Raw genomic sequence first — 13,303 nt, 5'->3', positions numbered from 1 at the left:
GTTACTGTTATATAATGTTTACTTATTGTTAGCAAGTTTACATTTAAATTTGTATATTGTCTCTCGCTGTCGTTTGTGTATTGGAGTGGAGATTGATTGATTTTTGTGGCGATTTGAAAAATAATTTATGCATTTAATCTCATGCCAGCTGGAAGTTTACGGATTTACAAAAATAAAATACGGAGTTAATTATCTGGAAACTTTTGTGAAACTTTGAGTTAAAAACAACATTAAAAAATCTTAATCTCAAAAGATAGTATTTTCCTGTTATTTATTGTTAATAACTTTTGTTAAGAATAAGCCTTTTTCTGTGGTTAATGTTGTTATGATTCTAAACAAAATGAACATGACTTAATGTTGGCTAAATATCAGTTAGGCCCGGCATGGCCAGGTGGTTAAGGAACTCGACTTGTAATCTTAGGGTGTATCTTAGCACAATACAGATATCCCATTAATGTAGTTTTGCGCTTAGCATCAACAAAAACAAAAAACTTTCTTTGTGGTGGACACAGCGCCACAACAACAACAACTTTTTCCGTGGATAATTCACAAACTACCTAAACAACGTAAACTGGTTGTTAGAAATTATAGAGGTGACGTAAACGAAACAGAAGTGAATGACGAAATCTTAAATTGTACGTTTTTGAAAATTTCAAAATCATCATCAATTCATGTTGCTACTTAAGTCATTCATACTGTTTCAGGGTTAATTTGACTTGGAGTTATTTGTGACTGGGTCTGAAACATCTTAGTTTAAGGCGAATTTATTCTGTGATTGAAGAAGACTGTAATACTGGAGAGTCTAGGTTGTAATTGAGACCAGTTTTACATTTAGTGAACGGTTAATACAGAATTATTTAATTCAAAGTTACTGCGTGAAAATTCAAAATTGAGTTATTTATTGACCACGATTGTTAAGAATCTAGAAACAATTGTATCTAATGAATCTTAAACCGTGTAGTATTTGAATTGTACGATATTCCAGCAAAACTTTGGAAGCTTCAGTGATCTATCCATTTACCGCGGGTATCGAAGCCTGCTTTTTAATGTTTGAAGACCGCAGACTTAATGCTGAGGCACTGATGGGGGGGAGTTCAAGAAAAACTCAATTGTTTATTCGTTTGGCTACAGAATGATGTAACAGCAAAAATGATTGTATAAAATGATAACGAAAACCCAACACCTCCAAAGTGAACTATAATTTTACTGTACTGGGGCCTACGTTCATAGATTCACGATTCTGATGAATGGAGTTTTCCGAAGCGAGGGAGGGAGCACGGAGGGCGTTATCGTGAAAAAAAAGTACATTACAGAGTTTATCTAGTTCAACAGTGTCCTTAATGAAACACAACTAAAGTTATGAGATGTCATTTACGTTTGGATATTATTTGTACTTCTAATCAGTCTTCGTCTCTACGTGAATTTGAAGGAAGAATTTACGAGAGGTCCAACACATGAAGAACCAAATGGAGAAGAAACTTTTTCGTCTACTTAACAACCCTTTGTATAGCCACCCGGTTATGCTTAGGATACGTTTTAGTGGGAGACAAGCCTGTGCTTTGTTTATGCTGCGAGCTCGCGAGGTGGCGTAAAGAAGTCTGAACTGTGAAAGCTGGAAGGATTACAACGAAACAAGGAGACTTTTGTGTGATGAGTAGAAGGTTGTGGTGATTAACCCGTGGGTGGAACTTGAAGAAAGAGTATCGTTGTGTGCATAATCTGCGTCCACCTTTTTTGGTTTTGCCTCCATTTTTGTGTGTGTGGACGTGAAATTAGAACTGTTTTTATTTGTTTTTTCTTATAAGTAATTCTAAGCAACTTTTTATTTCTTTATACTTGGATTATTATGAACATCGCATAACATTCTTTAATTAATGAAAATTATATTTTGGTTACAACCAAGTTCCTATTTGTATGTTTATGATGTGAACAATAGAATATATGTTCTGTCTCCATGTCCAAGTATTTTCGTGGTTAGAGACCACGCGAAATTAAGCATTTCTCTCCTTTCATAATATCATGAACACTTCAAAATGAACTGTGCAGGTACTTTCGTGATGCACCCCAGTGGCACAGTGATATGTCTGTATAATTGCCCGTGGTGGGCAGGCAGAGCACAGGTAGCCCGTTGCATAGCTTTGTGCTTAACTTCAAACAACTTTCATGATATACTGAACAATTCAAAATGAGGGAGTGTTGTACTCTTGTATTTATATACGATGAGCAACATACAAGTAGTTATTGTCGTTCTTTCAGTAACGCGTGATAGTCAAAACTACGGGTTGTTTTAGGCGTCGTGCATGTTATCTGTTCGTTTTATATGAATGAACTTTGATCAAAACACATATGCTGTAATACTACGATTTCCCAAAAAGTGGGGCTTTATCTGCTTTAATACAAATTCGAAACGTCAAAAAGAAGTATATGGAGTAGCCACCTGAACGGCTGTGAAATATGTGTTTGTGTTTTTCTTATAGCAAAGCCACATCGGGCTATCTGCTGAGCCAACCGAGGGGAATCGAACCCTTGATTTTAGCGTTGTAAATCCATAGACTTATCGCTGTACTAGCGGGGGACCTGTGAAATATGAACACTTGTTGTGTTTGACAATTGTTAATATTTGTTTAAAGTGGGAAATGATAGGTTTTAAAAACCAATGATGTTCCCTGAGCAGAATAAGGGACAAATCGTGTTTTGTTCGGAACTCTGTACTTTACTAGTGAATAAGGAATTGTTCGTAAAATACATAATAACTAGTAATTCTAGACTACGGAGTTCCACTCGTGAAGAATTTCTCCGAGATTTCGAGTGGATCTTGCAGGCTTTTCTATACGGTTTTTTCCTCTTATAGAAATGCTTTCTTTTTTCTAAATATTTCAAAAATACAATGGCTATTAGTGGAAGTAACTACTAAGAATCATTGTGAATTTTTCATAAACTTTCATTGCCATTAGCGTTAATATGGGCCCGGCATGGTTAAGTGGTTAGAGCGTTCGACTCGTAACCATAGAGTTGAGGGTTCATATTTCCGTCACATCAAACGTACTCGCCCTTCCAGCCGTGGATGCGTTACAATGTTACGGTCAATCCTACTATTCGTTGGTAAGAGTTACCCAAGAGCTGGCGGTGGGTGGTGATGACTAACTGCCTTTCTTCTAGTCTTACACTGCTAAATTAGGGACGATTAGCGCAAATAACTCTAGTGTAACTTTGCGCGAAAATTCAAACAAGCAAGCAAAAGCAACAATATGTTCCCATCTAGAACAGTGGTCTATGGACCACCTACTAATCCTACCCCACATGCTTTTTCTTGCAATTGAAAATGAATTCATCAGAATTAATGGGATGAAACTGGGCTGCTCTTGATATGACTTGCATTTTGGCCGGACCACCCGGAGGACCATTGCGTGACACACTTTGAGAATCAATAATCTGGAGTACTGTGTTCTAATGGAATTAAGTCCGTGTGTAGAGCTTTGCCAAGGTTTTAAGAGTTTCAAGCAGTGAGAAAAATAAGCTGCACAAACAGAACATACGATCCTGACTTTAACAAACTGCTGTTTTATGGGGTTCCTTCGAAATAGCAATTTATATGGCTTAATTGAAATATACAGTGTGTCAGATGGGCGGGCCACTGGAGTGGGAACAAGATGATTCTGAGGTTGTAACGATGATTAGGTTGTATTCATTCACTGAAACTCCACCCCTACAACCATTTCATTGTGTGTTGAGGTAAGCTACCTCAAAAAACCCACATAAACGACTTGAAAATAAAACAAACTCCAAAAAACCGCAACTCGTAAACAATTAAAACGAGTTTTAACAAAAGCAAGCCCAATTTCATTTATTAACAGCGGGTTTTGTAACACTGATTTCAAGTTTTAGCTAAATAATGAAATGTTAAAGCACGTCTTTTGGTTTTTATAGTTCACCGTCTAATAAACAACTTTTCTAGTATCGGGCTTATATATAAACGTGGCAGTGGAAAATTTAAGTAAAAATATACCAAAAATTACACTGCCAAATTAGGGACGGCTAGCGCAGATAGCCCTCGTGTAGCTTTGCGCGAAATTCAAATCAAACCAAACCAGTGGAAGCTTTAAATAAATTGATATACGTTACGGAATAGTGGCTACGTATAAAAAAGTAAGTAATATAATAGGGATTGGCATGGTCAGGTGGTTAGGAAGCTTGACTCGCAATCTGAGGGTCGTGGATTCGTCACACCAAACATGCTCGCCCTTTCAATCGTGGGGTGTTATAATGACACGGTCAATCCTACTATACTTGATGATTAGCTGCCTTTCCACTAGTCTTTCACTGCTAAATTAGGGACGGATAGCTCTCGTGTAGCTTTGAGCAGAACAAAGTAATGTTTATATATGTATACGTTGTTATACCGTTGCATTGGATTTACTTTATTATCTCTTAATCGTGACTTACATTGCACTTTTGTAAATGTGTCATGACTTGACGAATCTTCTTGTCTTTAGCACCTGCCACAGAGCTAGCCCAGCATATTTCAGTACTGAGCCTAGGATGGTCAACAAGAGAAACATTCCGAAAACCAGTGATTAGGGTATTTTGTTTCGATGAATGAAGCTCAGCAGAACTAAAAGGAACTAATAATAAATATTAATGAAAATATAATCGGATTAAACTTATATGGATTGTACCATGGTGGTACCATACTAGGCATTATACTGTCATTCTGTTATTTGTTCTTCATTACAGAAATGACATTTTAAATTTGAGAATTGCTACTGAAATCATCACGTATCGTGCAACATCTTCAACGTTGCATCTCTGGGTTTTACTGTGTCGTTAATGTCACACAATATTGAAACTAATATTTGTTTTATACAGTCTCATTCCTTTCTTTTTTGAAGATAACGATTGTGTTATACATCTTGCTTCGCTATAATACATTAATTAATAGATGTATTCAAATTTGGCTGGTGTATCAGAATGGTTGGTTTATCTTTGAATAAGTTATTCTCTCATCTGACCCGGACACTCGGTGTAGTTTATTTGCTACACTTAAACCATTACATTCACAAAGACATCTAGAACATATCAAGCATGTGTTATTGCTACATAGTTTTACTTTACGTTTACTTTTCTATGATTGCTGTCATGATCTCGGGTCAGGTCCAGCGCCCTATACCTTGAAAATAGTGCCAAATAATTTTTTTTTTGTTTGATCAGAACAACCCAAACCTTTCAGGAATGGCTTTTTTTTTTCACATCATGGATCATCATGACAACAGGATCTTTGTGAATATTTTTAATTTTATTTGTAATTACTATCCAACGAATGTGTAAGCAGTTGTTAATTTTAACGAGAGGAGACACAATGTGCGTGCATGTAATGGGTTAAAACAGGCAGTACACAAATGTATATTTTGCTACAAAACCCAATGTAGTCCATTTTGTGTGACGTCATACTTCATGTTCAACTACTTGTAAAACCTGTTGAACAGAACGAACGAAGGTCAAACTTGTTTTGTATTCCATAACCCAGTTTTAATATTTATATTAATATTGTTATGCCACAGAGGTTTCGTTTAGAAATTCCTGTTTAACATTACTCCAAGTAACATTGGCTTACAGGTATGTCTTGAATCTGCCTTGTGAATATAACTAAATTCTTCCGTTACTTGTTAAAAAACAAGTCTTGTAACAGTAAGAGTGGCTAATTTTCAGATATGGAAGTGGTATTTCTTACGTTGTTCTTAAGAATTAGATTTTAGTTCTTATTTTTCTGTAGAAAGATCGGTGACTGGATTATTAATTTCATTCTGTTATGGGTTTTAATTTTTTGAATTTCATTATTTTGTTTCTTCGAACTTTTCTGTTAATAGGGTACGTGTTAATACGCTGTTTATACCTGTGTATCTTGCACTAATAATTATTCATCCTTTGGAAGTTCCGTCCTTTTCACTTTGTACAACTTTTTGATGTTTTGGGGTATTGAAAAAATGGTACGTTTTTTTTTTATCGGGTAGTTATTCTTGAATCTGGTGAATTCGACGTTTCTAGAACGTCGTGTGTGTGATGGATGGATGTGATCTTTCCAGCAAAAGTTTAACTTTTTAAAGTTTGAACCGTTGTGTTTATGTTCTCTGAGCATTTTATTTGTAAGTAGCGTACAACCCATCAAAAATGACAGCTAAAGTGCTACCACCCTTACTCCATAGTGCACCCTAACCTCAACTTTCATTGCAACTGACCAACAAAGAAGTATTAAAACGTCGGTAAATTCCATTGTGAGTCGGTCAAAATTAAGATCATTCATGAAACTAATTCGTATTGTGTTCATACTGTAATTATTGATAAAACTCAGATTGGGAACTTCTGAGATATTAACAGGAAAATTAGGTGCTTTATACTCTTGCAGAGAAACAACGTAATGATTTTAAAGTTTGAAACACAGCTCGGCCTAACAAAAATAAATGAAAAATTAGGATAATTTAAAATATTATCTGTATGGAACGTAAGATCTGTTTCGTTATGTTAATTTCGAACGTTCTATGTTTGATAGTCCCTGTGATATTGAACATTCTAGTCCACCACAGTTTTAAAAGCACCAGAGGAAGGGAGTTCCAGCCCGGAACGTTGTGAATATTAAAACATGTATTTCGTATTCGTCATTTTTCGTGGTACAATTTTTCCCCTTTTTTTTTAGCAAAGCGGTATGTCGGCAGACTTACAACACTAGAAACTGATATTCATGATAGGTAGAGCAGAGATAGTCCATTATGTAGCTTTGTGCTTTAATACAAACAAGCTAACCGTACCATATTGTTTTTTTAGCTTATTTTTCTTGCAACAAAAGTATAACCTAATATTGTTCTATGTGTTGAAAGTATAAAATTAAATGCATAAATATGATCAACATGGCCAGGTGATTAAGGCTCTCGACTCGTAATCCGAGGGTCGCAGGTTCGAATCCCCGTCACACCAAACATGCTCGCCCTTTCAGCCGTGTGGGCGTTATAATGTGATGGTCAATCTCGCTCTTCGTTGGTAGATGAGTAGCCCAAGAGTTGGCAGTGGGTGATAATGACTAGATGTCTTCCTTCTAGTCTTACACTAACTTAGGGACGGCTCGCGCAGATAACCCTCGTGTAGCTTTGCGTGAAATTCAGAAATAGAACAAACAAACAAATGCATAAATGTAAAAACTGGAAAAATATTTGTTGATTTCTTAATGTGGAGTCTCCGTTGATTAAAGAGGATTGATTTTATTAAAAACGTTAATGATATAACAGAAAATAGCGGAATTCAGAAACGATGTAACTTTAAGGTATATTCTTTCTTTCATGAAAAGTTTACGCGCTCCATTATAGGTGATCCCACATTAGGTCTTGACTTTGGACTTGTAAAGTTTCACGTCTCCTCTCCCATTTCACCACAGTCACTAAACTTGTAAAGGGCAGACAGTAATCGAATTATTCCGTTTGAACAAATGCGTTTTGGCTTCTACAACTTCTCATATTTCGAGAGAACGTGTGACGTGACACACAATGTCTTTCTAAATAGGTTATTTTAATACTTTGACTATTATAGTTAGTATGTTTCACACTAGATGGCACCAAACTCGTCTCAATAATACGTTTTTGTTGTTTTGTTTTTAGCGCAAAGATACACTATTCGTAATCTCCGCTTTGTCTACCGCGAGAATTGGAACTGGGATTTTACCTTTTGAAGTACGTAATCTTACCGCTGATCCGTTTTGATTATAAGAGGGAGATTTTTCTATATTATACTGAGCTTTGATTGTAAAGGTGTGCATTAAAGTTAATATAAAGTGTTAGAACAATATACCGATGTATTTTTGAAGATTTTAATACTTATTTGCTACTGAGACGGTAAAGAACGAGCGTCTAAAACATTTCCCACGTGATTTGAAGTTCGAAAACAGGATAGACGGTCTTAACGTATATAAAACAGGGATTTTCTTTTCAGAATGTGTAATGCTTGTGGGGCATGTGATATGCTTTGATGTTAGGAAAATTGTCGACTTTGAGATAACAGCTTTAATAGCAAAATAAAACTTGGTCGTTCATAATTTAGCTAAAATCAGGTAGATACGGCAGATATCCTAATGTGGCTTTGCTCTAAAACATACCAACAAACAAGATTTATTGCAGTTAATTCTAAAGATCCATTTAAATACAGAGTGATACATCTGTTATCTTTAACACACGTAATTAACATCTTCAAAATCTTTATTCACTTTCTGAGGACCAATTACTCTATTTATTAACATTTCTGTTGGAAATCTCTGTTACTAATATTTAATTTTCGGGTTAAGATGAGGGAAAATTCTAGCTATCCACGTATTGTTTTTATTAAATAATAATTAATCCATAGGAAAGTAAATAACGCCCTCAGTTTGAAAATAATTTACTTAAGTGCAGCAACTTGAGCCTGCATTAAGATTCCATGTATGGATTGACTTGCTTTTAAGATTCGCATCGGAGATAAACGATACTTTGTATATCTTGCACTTGTTTAACGCTTTACATAAATACATATCGTATATCTTCGGTTTCTTTTTAACGCTTTACATCAAGATATATCTTATATCTTGCACTTATTTTTTAACGCTCTACGTACTACTAAGTTGTTTGTATTAATATATCTTGTCATTAGATAAAGTAAATTGCTGTTGGGCAAAATATCACGTTAGAAAATAAAGACTTGGTTCTAATAGGAAACATACACCTGCGCCTTAATTTTGGATTAAATTTCTGAACGAGCGTTTTTGTAGGAAAAAAAGAGATTGTAAACAAAAGAAAAGTACATTAGCAATGACACTGTTTAAGTTTTCACGTACAAGATTTAAATAATTGTTTTTTATTTATTATTTTACATAAAACTACCTACATACACACGGACGTAGAGTCTACATCCCCTTGTCTAATACTCTTTACAACACTAAAACATGTGTGACCTTAATGCTGAATGTTTACATTTTTAGGTTCTCAGCTGAGTTTATTCCGAATTTGTGTAAAGCTTACGAGAGCTATCTGTGTTAGTTGTTCCTAATTTCGAAGTGATAAACTAGAGGGAAGGAAACTAACCAATATCACCAACGTCAACTCTTGGACTACTCTAATTGAATAATGGGACTTGACTGTCACTCTTATACCTACATTTCTAAAGATCAGAGTGCAATTATGTTTCATAGTAACGGATGTGAATCACAGAGCCGTAGTCTATCAAGCTAAACCACAGAGTTTAAGTTCTGAAGTTAGCTAGTTCCTGGTCAGTATTTTGGATATGTAATCTGGGTGAAAGATTTCAGACAGAGTAAGTAATTTAAAAAGCTGGCGTCACGTGGTTTGATAAAATTGTAAGTAACATTACTAAGCTTTTACTGCCATGACGTATGTATTTCAAGTTTTGCATAAATAATAAAATATTAAAACATATATCATTTTTCTTTATTGCGTACCTTACGCAGGGTATGTTGTTAATCTTTAAACATGGGATAATAAATGTTATATATATTGTTGTATAGTGCCATCTATCGGAAATAGACTATCGCGCCTGTTAAATCGCTGTAGTGTAGACAGGTGTTCGTCAACAGCGTGATTAAAGTCGAAACACAGAGTACGAAAGTTTTCTTTAGAATAATGTTTATAACACTGCTGTATACAAAATGTTTTTAGTCAACAAAGGTACACGTTAACAATTTGTTAAAAACAGTCTAGAGCACCTCCACTCAAAATAAGTGGCTGGTATTTTAAATTAGTGTAACAGTGCATACGAAGAAAAGGATTGCTGTGAAAAGGGTCAGAGCAATTCAGCCCACTCTGACCCTAAAGCAGTAACTAACACCAACCAATACTGCATGACTATACAAGTAAAGGAAGGAGGAAAAGGTCAAAGAGCACCTAATCCTCCAGGGTATATGTATATGATACCCAAAACCCAAGAGAGAGAGGAAAAGGTCTCGAGGATGAGGTCAATATGAACCTGACCCTCACGGGTCTTCAGACCCAAATCTCGATAAAAGAGAGAGAGAGAAGTCGACCGTACCTGACCTTCCCAGGCTATCAACGACCTAAAAACCCGGTGCTGAACGTGAGTGCTTATATTAAAATTTATAAACAGTTTATGAAACCGGTAATAGAATACGCATAGTTAGATGTAGCAAAAACAAATCTTAAGATATTGCAAGTAGCACTAAATTCAATACTCACCACAGCTTTCGGAGTACCAAAAATTACAAACTCAACATTTCTACATAATTATGTGAACCCCTCTCCATTAAAAGACAGATTGAGAGATTGCTCGTATTGGTACTGTAATATAAAATTTATACAAGAATGATTTGGTAACAGAAGTATCGCTATATCGTGCATGATATTATGTCGATAGGGCTAAGTGCATCTCACCATTAAATTTCGACGTTGGAAATAAGAAGGCCCAGCATTGCCAGGTGGTTAAGGTGCTCAACTCGAAATCTGAAGGTCGCGGGTTCGAAGCCCCGTCACACAGAACATGCTCACCCTTTCAGCTGTGGGGGCGTTATAATGTGACAATCAATCCCACTTATCGTTTTTAAAAGAGGAGCCAAAGAGTAGGCGGTTGGTAGTGTATACTAGCTACGTTCACTCTAGTCTTACACTGCTAAATTACGGACGGCTAACGCAGATAGCCCTCGTGTAGCTTTGCGCGAAATAAAAAAAAAAAAACAAATAGAAATAAGATCACCTACACTAGGCATTAAAATTATTTTATCAAAACGTAGATACCATCATTGTATTTAAAAACAGGATATTTTTTGTATAAATATGCTCTAGTGAATATTTTTTGTAACTTCGGAGCTATTTGTGTAAGAACACAAACAAATGAAGCGAAATACAACAGTGCGAACTGTTTCCAAGTATTTGTGACCAAATTAAGCGAAGAGTAAAAAATACACTAAATGCTACTAGTTTTATATTCAAGGACATGGACCCGAAATGGCGAAGAAGTTAAATCTTTATTTTGTGTTACAATATTATCAGCAGCATTTGACTCTTAAATCATTGGTTCAGTAGGGAGGAAGACACGACATGTTCCTGACCCCCTCCCAGGTGTGTAAGATCTAAACTCGGACAACGTTCTACGTCGAATATTTACTTGATCTTTCTGAAATTACATAAGATAACTTTATTATAACTACCAATTATTATATAAATTAACTCGAACATTAACCTTGTATGTTTCGAAATTAAAACATAATTGTTAATTGTAACAAAAATCTCAAACTTAAGTTTTTCATTAGTTAATGGAAAAGTAAATAACTTCGATATAAAGACAACGAAAAACATCCTACTGGTAACGATATTCTTAGTGTAATTATATCAAATTGTAGCCCTTGTTACCATTCATATCTTGTTACATGAAAAATCAGCGTAACAACAGTTTATTATCAATTTGATTTGTATTTTGTATTAAATTTTTTTCATTAGCAGCTATTGAGTGTGTTGTAGTGTCAGTTTCAGTTTGTGTTTAGTGGACGTTCGTGAAGAAAGGTGTAAAGCGAAACGTTAAGTATCTGATTAAATAAAAACATTTTGGTGTTAAAAGGTCCTTTATTTCCAGTATTAATATGTTTTGTATACACCAATGTGCACTACAGAAATTAGATAACACTATATAACACAAATTTTGTTCCTGGATAGTATGTGTTATTTCTTAATTGCTTATGTTGTAAAAGTACAGAAAATGGCCATTATTCCCTTCAAACTTTACTTTTGTGACCTGGATAATGAAATTTAGAAATCAAACTATTTTTTATGTAAAAACGGGCAAATTTGCACATTTTCATTTACATAAGGTCTGAATAAAACAACATGTGAATCAAAATTTACATATATTTATACTAAAGTTATACAAAAATGTTTAGAAGTAAGTAGTTTTTCGAGATTTGCGTTTGTAATGTAAACCACTTTCACATATCAGCCCACAAATATAGTCTCTCATATGTTTTCATTACACACTCCCAGATTACAAAAGCAAAGTTTGAATATAAAAATAAGTCTTTTCCATTTACTTTTGTCATAAGCAATCGGGAAACAACACTTTCTGCCCAGGAACAAGAAAAAGTAAAAATTTTGTTACATAGTGTAATATTTATTCTTATCAACAGCTTTAAGGTACACACATTCAGTTATTTTGTACAACAGTAACAATGTTATTGCCTTAAAGGTTTTGAAATACAAGCTTTACTCGCGTGTTATTCAGACAGTGTTTACCTGAAGTCTGTCGTTAAACAAGTAGTTAACGTTTATACAGTGATACGTTAAAATGTTGTGAGGTGGCGAACAGGTTCCTTCATGATCTTCCAACTGCCAACGCTGGTAAAATATATGAAATGCAAACTTTTTTTTTTTTTTTGCCGGCATTTCTTTCAAAAGATCACCTTGTGAATCAGCACTACTGTTAGAGGAACTCAGGCGGATCGCTGGTTGGCATCGTTTATGGTTAGAACTAAGGCGGTATCTTATCGCCTTCGAACCTCTAACTTTCGTTTTTGATTAATGAAAACATTCTTGGCAAATGCTTTCGCAGTAGTTCGTCTTGCGACGGTCCAAGAATTTCACCTCTAGCGTCGCAATACAAATGTCCCCGTTTGTTCCTCTTAATCATTACCTCGTGTTCCGAAAATCAACAAAATATAATCGAGGTCCTATTCCATTATTCCATGCACCATCATTATTCAGTCGTTTCGCCTGCTTTGAGCGCTATTAATTCAATCTTAACCTCAGCCTATAAAATGCCCCACAGTGGCTCAGCGGTGTGTCTGTGGACTTAAAACGCTAAAAACCAGATTTCGATATCCGTGGTGGGCAGGGCATAGATAGCCCATTGTGTAGCTTTGTGCTTAATTCAAAACAACAACAGTCTATAAAGTACCACGTATTACTTCATCCACATTCATGCACAAGTATGCAAACATAGAGACAATATCTGTAAGACTTACATAATGCACTAAATTAGTTTAATAACAATTGGCATATAAATGATTTAATGTGTGATCTCGATAGATACTACGTACATGATGAACATAGTCCTAAGTACCTCTCTCCTCTAAATATATATTTAAGAAATATAAATCAAGCTGGCCACCATGCACTATATGATTAAAACTAGTTTTATTTCTTTATTTTTTCGTTTCCTTTCTGTTTTTTAATTTATTATTATTATTATTTTATTTTTCCGATAAATATATATGGAAAAAGGAAATATATATATTTATATTAAATATTTGTTAAACAAACGCAAAATTAAAGAAGCC

General features: G+C 35.0%; 1 protein-coding gene across 19 annotated transcripts in view; it reads left to right on the top strand.

Annotated features, from left to right (window-relative positions):
• The window catches only part of LOC143236637 (protein peanut-like), an 86,828-nt gene that overhangs the window by 22,418 nt on the left and 51,107 nt on the right, over positions 1-13,303 (top strand). Inside the window, exon 1 of one of the 19 annotated variants that reach the window (XM_076475000.1) lies at positions 5,595-5,613. The exons of the other annotated variants lie outside the window; for them this stretch is intronic. The gene's annotated coding sequence lies outside the window, so the exon portion shown is untranslated. Of the gene's footprint in view, positions 1-5,594; positions 5,614-13,303 lie in introns of those variants that run through there. 19 annotated transcript variants of the gene reach the window in all.

This window comes from Tachypleus tridentatus, chromosome 13 (assembly GCF_004210375.1).
Source record: "Tachypleus tridentatus isolate NWPU-2018 chromosome 13, ASM421037v1, whole genome shotgun sequence".
Taxonomy (NCBI): Eukaryota; Metazoa; Arthropoda; class Merostomata; order Xiphosura; family Limulidae; genus Tachypleus; species Tachypleus tridentatus.
This window is presented reverse-complemented; position numbering and strand designations above follow the sequence as displayed.